Source organism: Mirounga angustirostris, unplaced genomic scaffold (genome assembly GCF_029215605.1).
Source record: "Mirounga angustirostris isolate CCGP_5_RB_7025 unplaced genomic scaffold, mMirAng1.0.hap1 SCAF_4, whole genome shotgun sequence".
NCBI classification, from domain to species: domain Eukaryota; kingdom Metazoa; phylum Chordata; class Mammalia; order Carnivora; family Phocidae; genus Mirounga; species Mirounga angustirostris.
The window spans coordinates 153,034,699-153,045,633 of NW_026991712.1; the positions used below are offsets into that span (position 1 = coordinate 153,034,699).

The window sequence follows — 10,935 nt, forward strand, 5'->3', positions numbered from 1 at the left end:
CATGGGAAGAGCACTTCAAGCGGAAGGAGCGGGATGAACAAGTGGCTCAGAGATATCACTGATGATGACCTTGGGGAAAGATGAGCCGCCTAGTTTGTTAGGGTCTGTGCTGGAGTGTAACAGAGATGGAGCTGGGGAGGTGGGGCAGGTCCCTGAGTCCTGGCAGGGAAGGCCTGGGCAGCATGTCTAGGAAGCTGGACACTCCTGAGAGCTACAGAGAGCCCCGAACCAAGCAGCCGAGTTGGGTGGGCATTTTCAGAAGAATCCTGAGGGGTTAGAAGCAAGCCTGGAAGCTTGCCCCAGGGCCATGCAGGGGTGGGATGTGGCGGTGAGAGTACGTGGATAGGAGAGACCCTAAGGAGATACAAGACTCCTCGAAGAGACTTTATTTTTTGGAAGAGAAAAGAGGGATGGAGACAGAGGGGACACAGAAGCAGAGATGATTTTTGGTCTGGCTGGCTGAATTACAAAGAGCCACCTTTACTTCAAGGGGCTGTGGCTACAGAATTTTGAACAGAGAGTACTCAGAACAGGGGGCTTCCGGGGCCCCACCCCTCCCAGCCCACCAGCCTGCTCCACCTACAAGGTCCCATACCACTGCCCGCCCCCATAAGCCTGCCCACCCTCCACTTCATCCCAATAGGAAGACAAATCCTCAGGCCCAAGCAAGGAAGCCTATAAAACACAGGATGGAGAAGAAAGCCCAATTTGGGGGGCCGGAGGGGTGGCGGGGAGCCGGGGGTAGACAAATCAGATGGCAGTGGCCCAACTTTCTCTCTTTCCCCATGTCTTCCTGTCTCCATCTGGTTCTATGACGAAGGCTGTTCTCAGCCTCTTACTGTGTGCATTGGAGCCACTCTGCCACCTCTCTGACCCTCAGTCTCCTCCTCTGTAAAGGGCAGGTAACAGAGCTTAGTAAGCAAGGCTGCTGAAATTGTTGGCAGGTGCCATGCCCAGAGGGGGTGCTCAAAGGGCATCGGTTCCTTTGTCACGATAAATGATTCCATTTTTTCCATGCGTGGGATGCTGCCCTTTCCTATTTACAAATCCCCTTCATTTGTTTCAGCACAGCAACCCTTTGAGTATTAGGGGGCAAAGGGATTCCAGGGACAGTCAGGGCTGAGGCAGTATTTGAACCCCTGGCGGCTGGCTTTCCAGCCAGACACTGTCCCTGCCTCTCGCCGAATCTGTCTTCTTCTGCCGCATCCCGCTGTCACCTCCTCCTTCCCCGGTTTCCGCCCACCCCCGCCCCCGCTCCTAGGAGGAGGGCCCCACCCCCTCCCTCCACTCCTCCTCCCCTCCTCCGCCCTCCTCCCCCCTCCTGCCCCTCCTACCCCCCTCCCCCTCCTCCCCACGCGTCTTCCCCTCCCCTTCCTCCTCGGCGCCGCCCCCTCCTCCTCGCCGTCCTCGGAGCCCAAATACGCGACACCTGGAGCAATAGCAGCCGCCCCGCGGCCTGGGCCTCATTACGGGCCGGCCCTTATCGCGGCGTGCATCACATTATTTCATTTCAAAGAATGCGCAGAGAAACCCGTCCCGGCCGACAACAGAAAGTAAAAACACAGCTGACTCCCATTAGGGCCCTCTCACGGGCTCCGCGTGAGGTAATGAAATATGGAAGCGGTGAGATATGTAATGCTTTATTAAGCGGTCTCAGCTACAACGGCGTGCATGCCAATTACGCCTGCAGGCTACCGCCCGCCCCCGGCCGCCGGACCACCCAGCGCGCGCCCGGCCCGCGCCCCGGCCGCTGGGGGAGGGGTGGGGAGCGGGGAGGATTGGGGAAGAGGCTCGGAAGAAGAGGCTCGGAGGAAGGGGCGGACGAGGACGAGAGAGGGGAGGGGGCCGGGAGGAGGAATACAGAGGAAGAGGAAGGACAGTGCCCTTCCCCCCTCCCCCAGTGCCACCTCTGGGTTAGGGAAAGTAGCAGAGGCGTCACTGGGGCCCCTGAGAGAGCCAGGCCCATGGGGACCTGGGAATCTCAGAGTGACCCGAGCGAAACTGAGAGGACTCAAGTTCCTAGAAGCCTGGGAAGAGAGTGGCCAAAACTAAGACGCAGAGAGGGAGAGAGACTTAGGGAGGGTCACACAGACCAGTCCCCGCAAGACTGGAGGGCAGCCAGGCCTCCTGTTTCCTAAACTAGACAGTTTCCACTCTGCCACACGGCCTCTTCCTTTCCTTTGCTGATGTCTGAATGGCAGAGTTCCTGCCCTATTGTGTGGGTTCTTTACATCTGACTCTACATCTCTGAGGTCCTCTGCCCCCTCTAACTGGCCCACATGTTTTCCCACCTTTGCCCAATTTTCTGACTCTGCCACTGCCTTGGCTAGGCTATTTCGCCCCTCTGAGAATCAGTTTCCCCATCTGTGCAATGGGGATAACAATCCCCATCTCCTTAAGTTATGGTGCAGATGAAATGGGCTCATGCAGCCACAGCCCGTGGTAAGCCCTCTCCTGTGACAGCCCTGGTTCGTCAGTGCCACAATGAAGCTATCCTGTCAGTCACTCAACAGTGGGGCACCTGGGTGGCTCAGTTGTTAAGCGTCCACCTTCAGCTCAGGTCATGGTCCCAGGGTCCTGGGATCGCCCCGCATCCGGCTCCCTGCTCAGTGGGAAGCCTGCTTCTCCCTCCCCCACTCCCCCGCTTGTGTTCCCTCTCTCGCTGTGTCTCTCTCTGTCAAATAAATAAATAAAATCTTAAAAAAAAAAAAAAAAAACAAGTGATTCCCAAGTACCCACCTGGTGCCAAGGAATGTACGTGCTAATGTCCCTGTGTGGAAAAGGCCAGCCAGGTAATCGGACCCCCATCAGGAAGCTCTGGGAGAGACTCAGCTGCAGAGAGGGAAGTGAAAATTACTGGCTAATATGGAATTTGGGATTATCTGGGGATTTGCATTATCCATTCCAGGAGTTCTCAGCCATATTACTACCTCAATACAAACAAGCAATGGTTCACTGCTCAGGAGGGGGAGGAGGGGGAGGGGGGGTGCTGCAGCAGATAACCTGGCCTGCAAGGCCTGCATAACTCCTGGTGCACACTCGGGGCCCCATGCCTATTCCTGACGCCCTAGCAAGCATTGCAAAAGGCAAGGGAGTTGGAGAGCAGTATTTTAGAGAGGTGATCTAGAATTACACCGAGTTTCTTAAAAGAAGGTCATTTGCAAACCTGGGTTCTTTCATTAATTTTAGCAGCACGTACCTTGTGAATCCAGCATGCAGAGATTCCCAAGTTAAGATCTGCCAGGAGAGTGTGCCCTTGGTGCCCCCTCTCTCCCACGGGGCCTCACCCTCTGTCAAGCCCCCTCTTCTGATCTCCTCAGATGCCTGCTGCTCTCCTGCTACCTACCTCCCTCCACCAGGAGAGAGAGAAACACTGACAAATACTTACGCAGTGCTCACCGCATGCCAGATACTACTATAAGTTGTATTTGTATATAAATATATCCTATATATGATGATATTATTGTCTATAATGTAATACACTATAGATAAGGTAGTAAGAATAGAATGTAGAATGGAATATATAATATACTATTCTTTCTTTAAGATTTTATTTATTTATTTGACAGAGAGTGAGAACACGAACAGGGGGGAGGGGCAGAGAGAGAAGTTGACTCCCCGCTGAGCAGGGAGCCTGATACGGGGCTCAACCCCAGGACCCCAGGATCATGACCTGAGCCAAAGAGAGATGCTTAACCAACTGAGCCACCCAGGTGCCCTATAATATACTATTCTATTAAGTATTAGAAATATAAAGAAAATAATACAATAATATACAGATATATACTTATACATCATGTTTACTTAATCTTTACAAAAATCCCTTAAGGTCAGTGCTCACCATTTTGCAGATGAGGAAGCTGGACCACAGAGAAGTGAACCGACTTGTCCAAGGTCAACAGCTAGTGAGTGGCAGGTAACCCAGAGCGTTCGATCCAAAACGCCACACTGTTGATCACCACACAATCTGAAACTCATAAGGAGGAGACCGGGATGGGGGCGGGGGGCGGACAGCTTAAGGAACACAACTAATAGCACTCACATTTCTACAAAAGCCTAGGAACTTCTCTTTACACATGAATTTGATCCTCCCAACACTGTCAGGAGACAGGATTTTTTTCCTCATTTTACAGCTGAGGAAACTGAGCCCCAGAGGAGAAAGGCTGGCCGCTCCATCTCAGCAAGTTTCTCCAGCAAGTTGGTACAGAGCTGCGGTGAGAAGCTAGGTCTGAGTACCAAGCCCGTGTGGTGCCACTCCTCCCGACCTCCCACCACTACAGAAGAGCATTTTCAGAAAGCCAAAAGAAGAACTAAGGCCACCTAAATGACAAAGCTCAGGCACTGATGTATGAATGAGAAGCAATGTTCTTTTCTTACATCTGGCGTTCTAACATCCCTAAAATCTACCCATGCCCCGGCTGATTTTGCGTATTTGCCCCAAAACACCTTGTTGACTCAGCGAAGGTGAACCGAGCTCCTACTCTGGTGGGGTGCTGGGGCAGCAAACGTGAACCGCTCATGCTCCCTGCCCTGGAGGAGCTCACAACCTAGCAGGGAAAACGGATGCCTGAACCCGTAATAGGAGGGAATATACAGCTTGCTGGAGATGCCTGTCACACACAGAGAATCAGGCAGATCTGCCCAGAAGGTCTCAGCAAACACGATGTTGGCACAGAGTCTCGCAGGGGGAATACAAGGAGTTATCTTGGAGGAGAAAGCACTGAAAAACCCACTTATAAAGAGTATGGAGCCCTGAATATACACAGCTCCTTCAAGGGACTACTAATACTTTGTAGGGCCCACTGAGCAGGACAAGTGTTAGCTAGAGCTGAGTAATGGAAGAGCCCCAGAGATTTTGTTAAGTTAAATTATTTAAATCAATGGAAGGCAGAGTACGCAGTAATTTCTTGGTAATTATTTCTCTTTTAAATCTTGCTCCCAATAGAATTTCCCCCAAGTTATTCATACTGTCTTAGAACAGAAAGTTCCAAACCTCTGTTTCTATCATACAGGTGACATTATCCTCATTTTATAGATGACGCCCTGAAAAGACATTTACCTCAGACAAAAAAAAAAAAAAGTGACTTTCATTTCAGGTACCGTACTAAGTACTTTACATACATTTCTCTCATTTGGCCCTCAAAAATATCCTGTGAGATATTTTCCTAAAACTTTCTAACTTCTTTCACATTTCGTGTCTTTGGACATGATCATCTTCTGCCCTACAAGTATTCCTTATTCTTTGCCTACTGTACTCTTTAGTCTTCAGACTAAGTAAGAGGCTTCAGATAAGAAAGCCAACAATATAGTGGCTCAAATAGGACAGCAGTTTCTGTCTCTCTCCTGTAATGGTTTGGACACAGGCATGTCGTCCAAGGTGAATGGGATAGCTGTGCTCCCCAAGATCGTCCGGGGACCCAGGTTCCTTCTTTTTTTCTTTTTTTTAATTTTCTTTGGTGACTTTTACTTCACAGAAATCTTATTTCTTAATTGAGTAGTTTTTTTAATTTAAATTCAATTCATCAACACGGTGTATTACTAAATTCAGAGGTAGAGTTCAGTGATTCATCAGTTGCACACATCTTGAGTTATAAGTGACATATAACATTCTATTAGTTTCAGGTGTGCAACATAATGATTCAATATTTATATATATTGCAAAACGATCGCTACAATAAATCTAGTTAACATCTGTCACCATCCATAGTTATGACTTTTTTTCTTGTGATGAGAACTTTTAAGATCTACCCTCTTAGCAACTTTCAAATATGCAATACAGTATGAACTATAGCCACCATGCTATCCCTTATATCTCTCTGATTTATTTATTTTATAATTGGAAGTTTGTACCTTCTGACCTTAGAGGAAAAGCTTTCAGCTTTTCACCACCAAATATGATGTTAGCTATGAGCTTCTCATATATGGCCTTTATCATCTTGAGTTATGTTTCCTCTATACCCCCTTTTGTTAAAATTTTTTATCATAAATAGATGTTGAATTTTGTCAAATACTTTTTCTGCATCTACTCAGATGGTGATATGATTTTTATCATTCATTTTGTTAATGTGGTATATCACATTGATTTGTGGATGTTGAACCATCCTTGCATCCCTAGAATAAATCCTCCTGAGCATGGTATATGATCTTTTTAATGTCCTGAATTTGGTTTGCAAATAAATGTTGTTGAGGATTTTTGCACCTATGTTCATCAGGGATATTGGCCTCTAATTTTCTTTTCTTGGGGGCATCCTTCTGGTTTTGATATCTGGGTAATACTGGCCTTGTAAAATAAGTTTGGAAGCATTTCCTCCTTTGTATTTTTTGGAAGAGTTTGAAAATGATTAGTATTAATTCTTCTTTGAATGTTTGGTAGAACTGACCATTGAAGCCATCTGGTCCTGGAGTTTGGTTTATTGGGAGGTTTTGGTTACAGATTCATTCTTACTAGTAATCAGTCTGTTCAGATTTTCTCTCTCTTCACGATTCAGTCTTGGTAGGTTGTATGTTTCTAGGAATTTATCAGTTTCCTCTAGGTTGTCAAATTTGTTGGTGTATAATTGTTCATAGTAGTCTCTTATGATCCTTTGTGTTTCTGTGGTACCAGTTATAACATCTTTCATTTCTGATTATACTTACTTTCATTCACTCTCTTTTTTCTTGGTGAGTTTCTCTCTGTATTTTGTTGCTCTGCCATCCCTCATGACCAAACGAGTTCACCCACACTATATCCACATTCCAACCACAGGAAGCTGCGGCAAGCAATTTCTCTTCCACTCACATTACGAAGTAGAAACCCAGTCCCATTGCTTCATTGGCTGCAAGGAAACATGGAAATTATCATCTCTAGCTAGGTGGCCATGTGTCCTGCTAAATCTGGGAAGGCTGTTCCTGTTATTAAAAGGAAGAAGAGAAGTGGGGCACCAGGGTGGCTCAATCAGTTAAGCATCCAACTCTTGATTTTGGCTCAGGTCATGATCTCAGGGTCCTGAGATCAAGCCCCATGTTGGGCTCCACACTGCCCCTCCCACCCATTCGTGCACAAGAATGCTCGCTCTCTCTCTCAGAAAACAAAAAAAAGAGAGAAGAACCAAACTAGAAAAACAAGCAACAACTCTGCCATCACTACTTGTCCTTTATTATCCAGCTTGCATGTTGCCTCCTCTGCAAAGCCTGCCTGGATCCCTCACAAAGAAGAGTTCATTGTCCCCTCCTGTGTGCTTCTCTAGCCCTTGTGCTTTGCTGCTTTATACTTCTCAGTTTACCGGCCTGTCTCCCCTCTTCTGTGGATAATAAGCACCGTAAATAAGGAGCACTTGCTATGTCCTAGGCACAGTGCTAAGCACGTTTTACGCATTAACTCATTTAATTTTCTCACAACCCTGGGGATTTCCTCCTCTGTAAAATGGGCATAAAAATGATACTGATCTTATAGGGTTGCCATGAGGATTAAAACAACTGGTATTGAGATGGGTACATGCTCAATAAATAGTAGCTATTGCTACTGGGGAAGTATGGGTTGATAAATGTACCAGTGTAAGGGGTTGGTCCAGTATAAACCGTGCTCTCTGCCCTCCACAGCTCATAGCAGAGCTGTGAACGTTGACCTCACGCCAGAGTGAGTAGGCACTGGACGTACATAGCCAAACTACAGTAGGTGAGGTGGGAAGTGTTCTACAAATAGAAAATGCCTAAGTACTAGAAGACACTTTATCGCCCTCTCCTCAGATGAGAAAGCTAACTTACCCAAGAGCTCACAACTAGTTAAGTGCCAGAATCATGGCTCAAAGCAGACTTATTTTAGTGGGTGAGGAGAGCAGTAATTGATTGGCTAGATACAGTGTGTCAGTCTCTGACACTTAATAGATCACAAGGAGAAAGCTCAGACTCTTGGGCCATTGGAGACACTACCACCGCCTAGTGGCAGCAACAAGCATTGCAGGCATAGCACTTCATGCGTTCACATGTGGCAAAAGTATCCCAAGTATCAATTTTGAATTGTTTTAATATATTAGGTAGAATCAAGGCCTGTTCAAAACATTTGGTTTTCTCTCTCTTATCAGTAAGCTACACCAGGCCATTTCCATTGTTCTTGGTCACTAGCATTTCCTAGATTTGTTCTTTACGGTTTAGAATTTCTGAGTTCAGAATGTATTTTACAAGAATGGGCAAGCCTCCAAGAAGAGGAACAAGTTGTCAAGAGTTGTCACATTTAAGCAATGAGACTTCAGGTGTGTGTTTTACAATAATAGCACAGACTCGGTTGTTAACTTAAATTTGGATCCCTAATTACTGCTGTAAATGTCTTCAAAAAGATTTCATTGTGATGCACGAAAAAAGTTAGCATTTGTGGAGGAGATGACCTGCCACACACCAGTCAGGGCTGTCACTGGCAGTAAAAATTGCCCAGTCTTCCTGAAGAGGTCAGAGAATTTTCCGCGTGGTGTGAGGTGGGTCTTTGTGACAAATTGATCCATCAAGTCCTATAACTTAGACATTAAGCACCTATCTGTCGAAAGTATTTCGCTAACTTTCAAGAAAAGCTGTTTAACCTCCAGCAATATGCAATGCAGTTAATGGAGAAACGAAGGGAACTCTGTGTTTATCCAAAGCAGAAATGCACATGAAACACTAATATGCTTCCATATGTCTTGAGATCATACTTTAATCTTAAAAAAAATAAATTTCATATGCATGGGATGCAAAAAAAAAAAAAAAAGGCACTCTGATGTTCTGCATAATTGCTGATGACCTGCCGAGCTTCTACAGGATATAGATGTCCCAGTATACCCACAGACATGGACTGTGACCCTGAAGACAAAGTGAGTGATTGCAGGAACAACTGTACGTTATCGGGTATTTTTCTCAATTACGTACCTGTAATGTGGCAACTCTCCCCCAACCTGAAGTATAATTAGGTCAATGAGGCATCTTACCTGCGGTAGCTTCTTACTACCAGGAAACTCCAGTTTTCTCTTGACACCTAAGCTGCCCGTTAGAGATGAGGTGTTAAATGTGTCGTTAACACCTGTTCTGACACTCCACTCTTCCAACCTTAAGTTCTCCTACTGTGGCATAAGAATTATAACACTATCAGCAGTATTCATGGATATTTTTACAGCACATTAGAGTTTCCAAAGTAGTCACACGTACTTTCTCATGCCATCCATAAGATGGTCCTTTTTTATTGATGAGGAAATAGGGCTCAGAGAGATGAACTGACCTAGCCAAGGTCACACAGCCTCACTAAAACCCTCCTCCTCTCCTCCTCCTTCCCTCTCCTTTTCCCTCTCTCTGTCTCTCTCACCTCTCTCCCTCCCTCCCTGCTCTCTCACTCCTCTTCTAGTTTCTTAGTGCCTGAAGGTGAATGATTTTTTTTTTCCTAATGGCCAGCATCTCTCTCTTCTCTGAGGACAGACACAGGCAAGGAAGGCAGGAATGGAGGAACTAGGGGCAGCAATGAGAAGGCACCTTGGCCTTTGTCGCCCCCTAGAGTCTGTTCGTTTTGCCCAAACCTCCTGCCCCACAGATGGATCCCCTTCAGTGCCAACCAGCAGTCCCAGAACAGGGATTCCTGGGGAGGATCCAGCCAGGGACCAGTCTCCACATATTCTGCCTGTGTGTCTCTGAAAAGAACAAGTTAAATAGAAAGTTCTGGGCACCTTGATAGGAAAAGTAAAACTAATAACAAACTTGGAATTCCTTGACCTGAGTTGGAGTCCTGGCTCTGCCAGTGACCACCTTTATGACTTCAGGCCACCTGATCTCTCGGAACCTCCATTCCTCACCCGTGAGGTGGATTTCCTTGCAAGGGCTGCTGTTAGGGATGAACCAGAGCCATGATGGGGAAACCACCTACCACATAACAGGTGCTCAGTAACTTGTTGATTTAGACTCAGAGGCTAAGAGTGAGGATGTGGAGAGGGAAGGGGCATCAGGGCAGTGGGAGCTTGTACATGAGCCTCGAATTCTGTAATGGCAAAAAGTGGCCTCAGATTCTTCCCCAGTGGTCAAGGGGTGGAGCCTGTTTCCTCACCCCTCGAGTCCGGGCTGGCTCTGTAAGGTATTTTGGCCAGTGGGTTGTTAGCAAATGTGATGCAAGCAGAGCATCACCATGGGACTCGGCTCCCCTTGCTGCTTTGGGGAGCCTGTGACGGCCACCCTGTGAAGAATCCGGGCTGGCCTCCCGAATGATGAGACCCGTGACCAGGTACTGCTGTGGCCTCAGCCCTCCGCCAGCCACCGGGCCATTGCTGCCATCCGATCCCAGACATAAGAGTGCTTTGGTTATTTATAGCCGCATAACAAATCACCCCCAAAGCAGCTCGAGACAACATTTACAATCTCATTCAGTTTCCGAGGCTCAGGAATTGGGGAGAAGCTCAGCTAGAATGGGAGTCTGGGGGCTGGCAGGAGCAGGGGAAAACCGAATCAACACCCACCACCACTTACCTTTACTCCAGAGCCGCCTAGTGCAGCCACGGGTCAAGCCTGCCTCCCCTCCCAGAACACTGAACATCAGGACCAGGAGGGTCCTCGGCAACGAGCCTCCCCGGCCTCTCATTAGACACTGGGGAAGCTTGCCCAAAGTCACACCATAAAGCTGCAGCAGCAACAAGATTAAACCCAGCGCTCCTGCTCCCCGCCCTGGGCTGGTTTATAAAGAGCACATTGCAACGCTGGTAACACTTCCGTTTGGAACGGAATGTATTTCTAAATGCAAGCGTACCTCATTTCACTGCACTTCGCTTTGTTGCGCTTCACAGATACTGAACTGCATTTTTTACAGATTGAAGGTTCGTGGCGACCCTGCACTGAGCAAGTCTATGGGTGCCATTGTTCCAACATTTGCTCACTTCGTGGCTCTGTGTCGTGTGTTGGAACTCCTCAATATTTCAAACTTTTACATTATGATTATATTGGTTACGGTGATCTGTG

The 10,935-nt window shown here is 47.2% G+C and overlaps 1 long non-coding RNA gene across 1 annotated transcript; it reads left to right on the plus strand.

Annotated features, from left to right (window-relative positions):
• The first annotated feature begins 1,412 nt into the window (after nt 1-1,412).
• On the plus strand, nt 1,413-10,110 carry LOC135364183 (uncharacterized). The gene is made up of 3 exons (XR_010410944.1): nt 1,413-1,604; nt 3,830-3,916; nt 4,134-10,110. It is a non-coding gene; the product is annotated as an uncharacterized LOC135364183 (long non-coding RNA).
• The last annotated feature ends 825 nt before the right edge of the window (nt 10,111-10,935 follow it).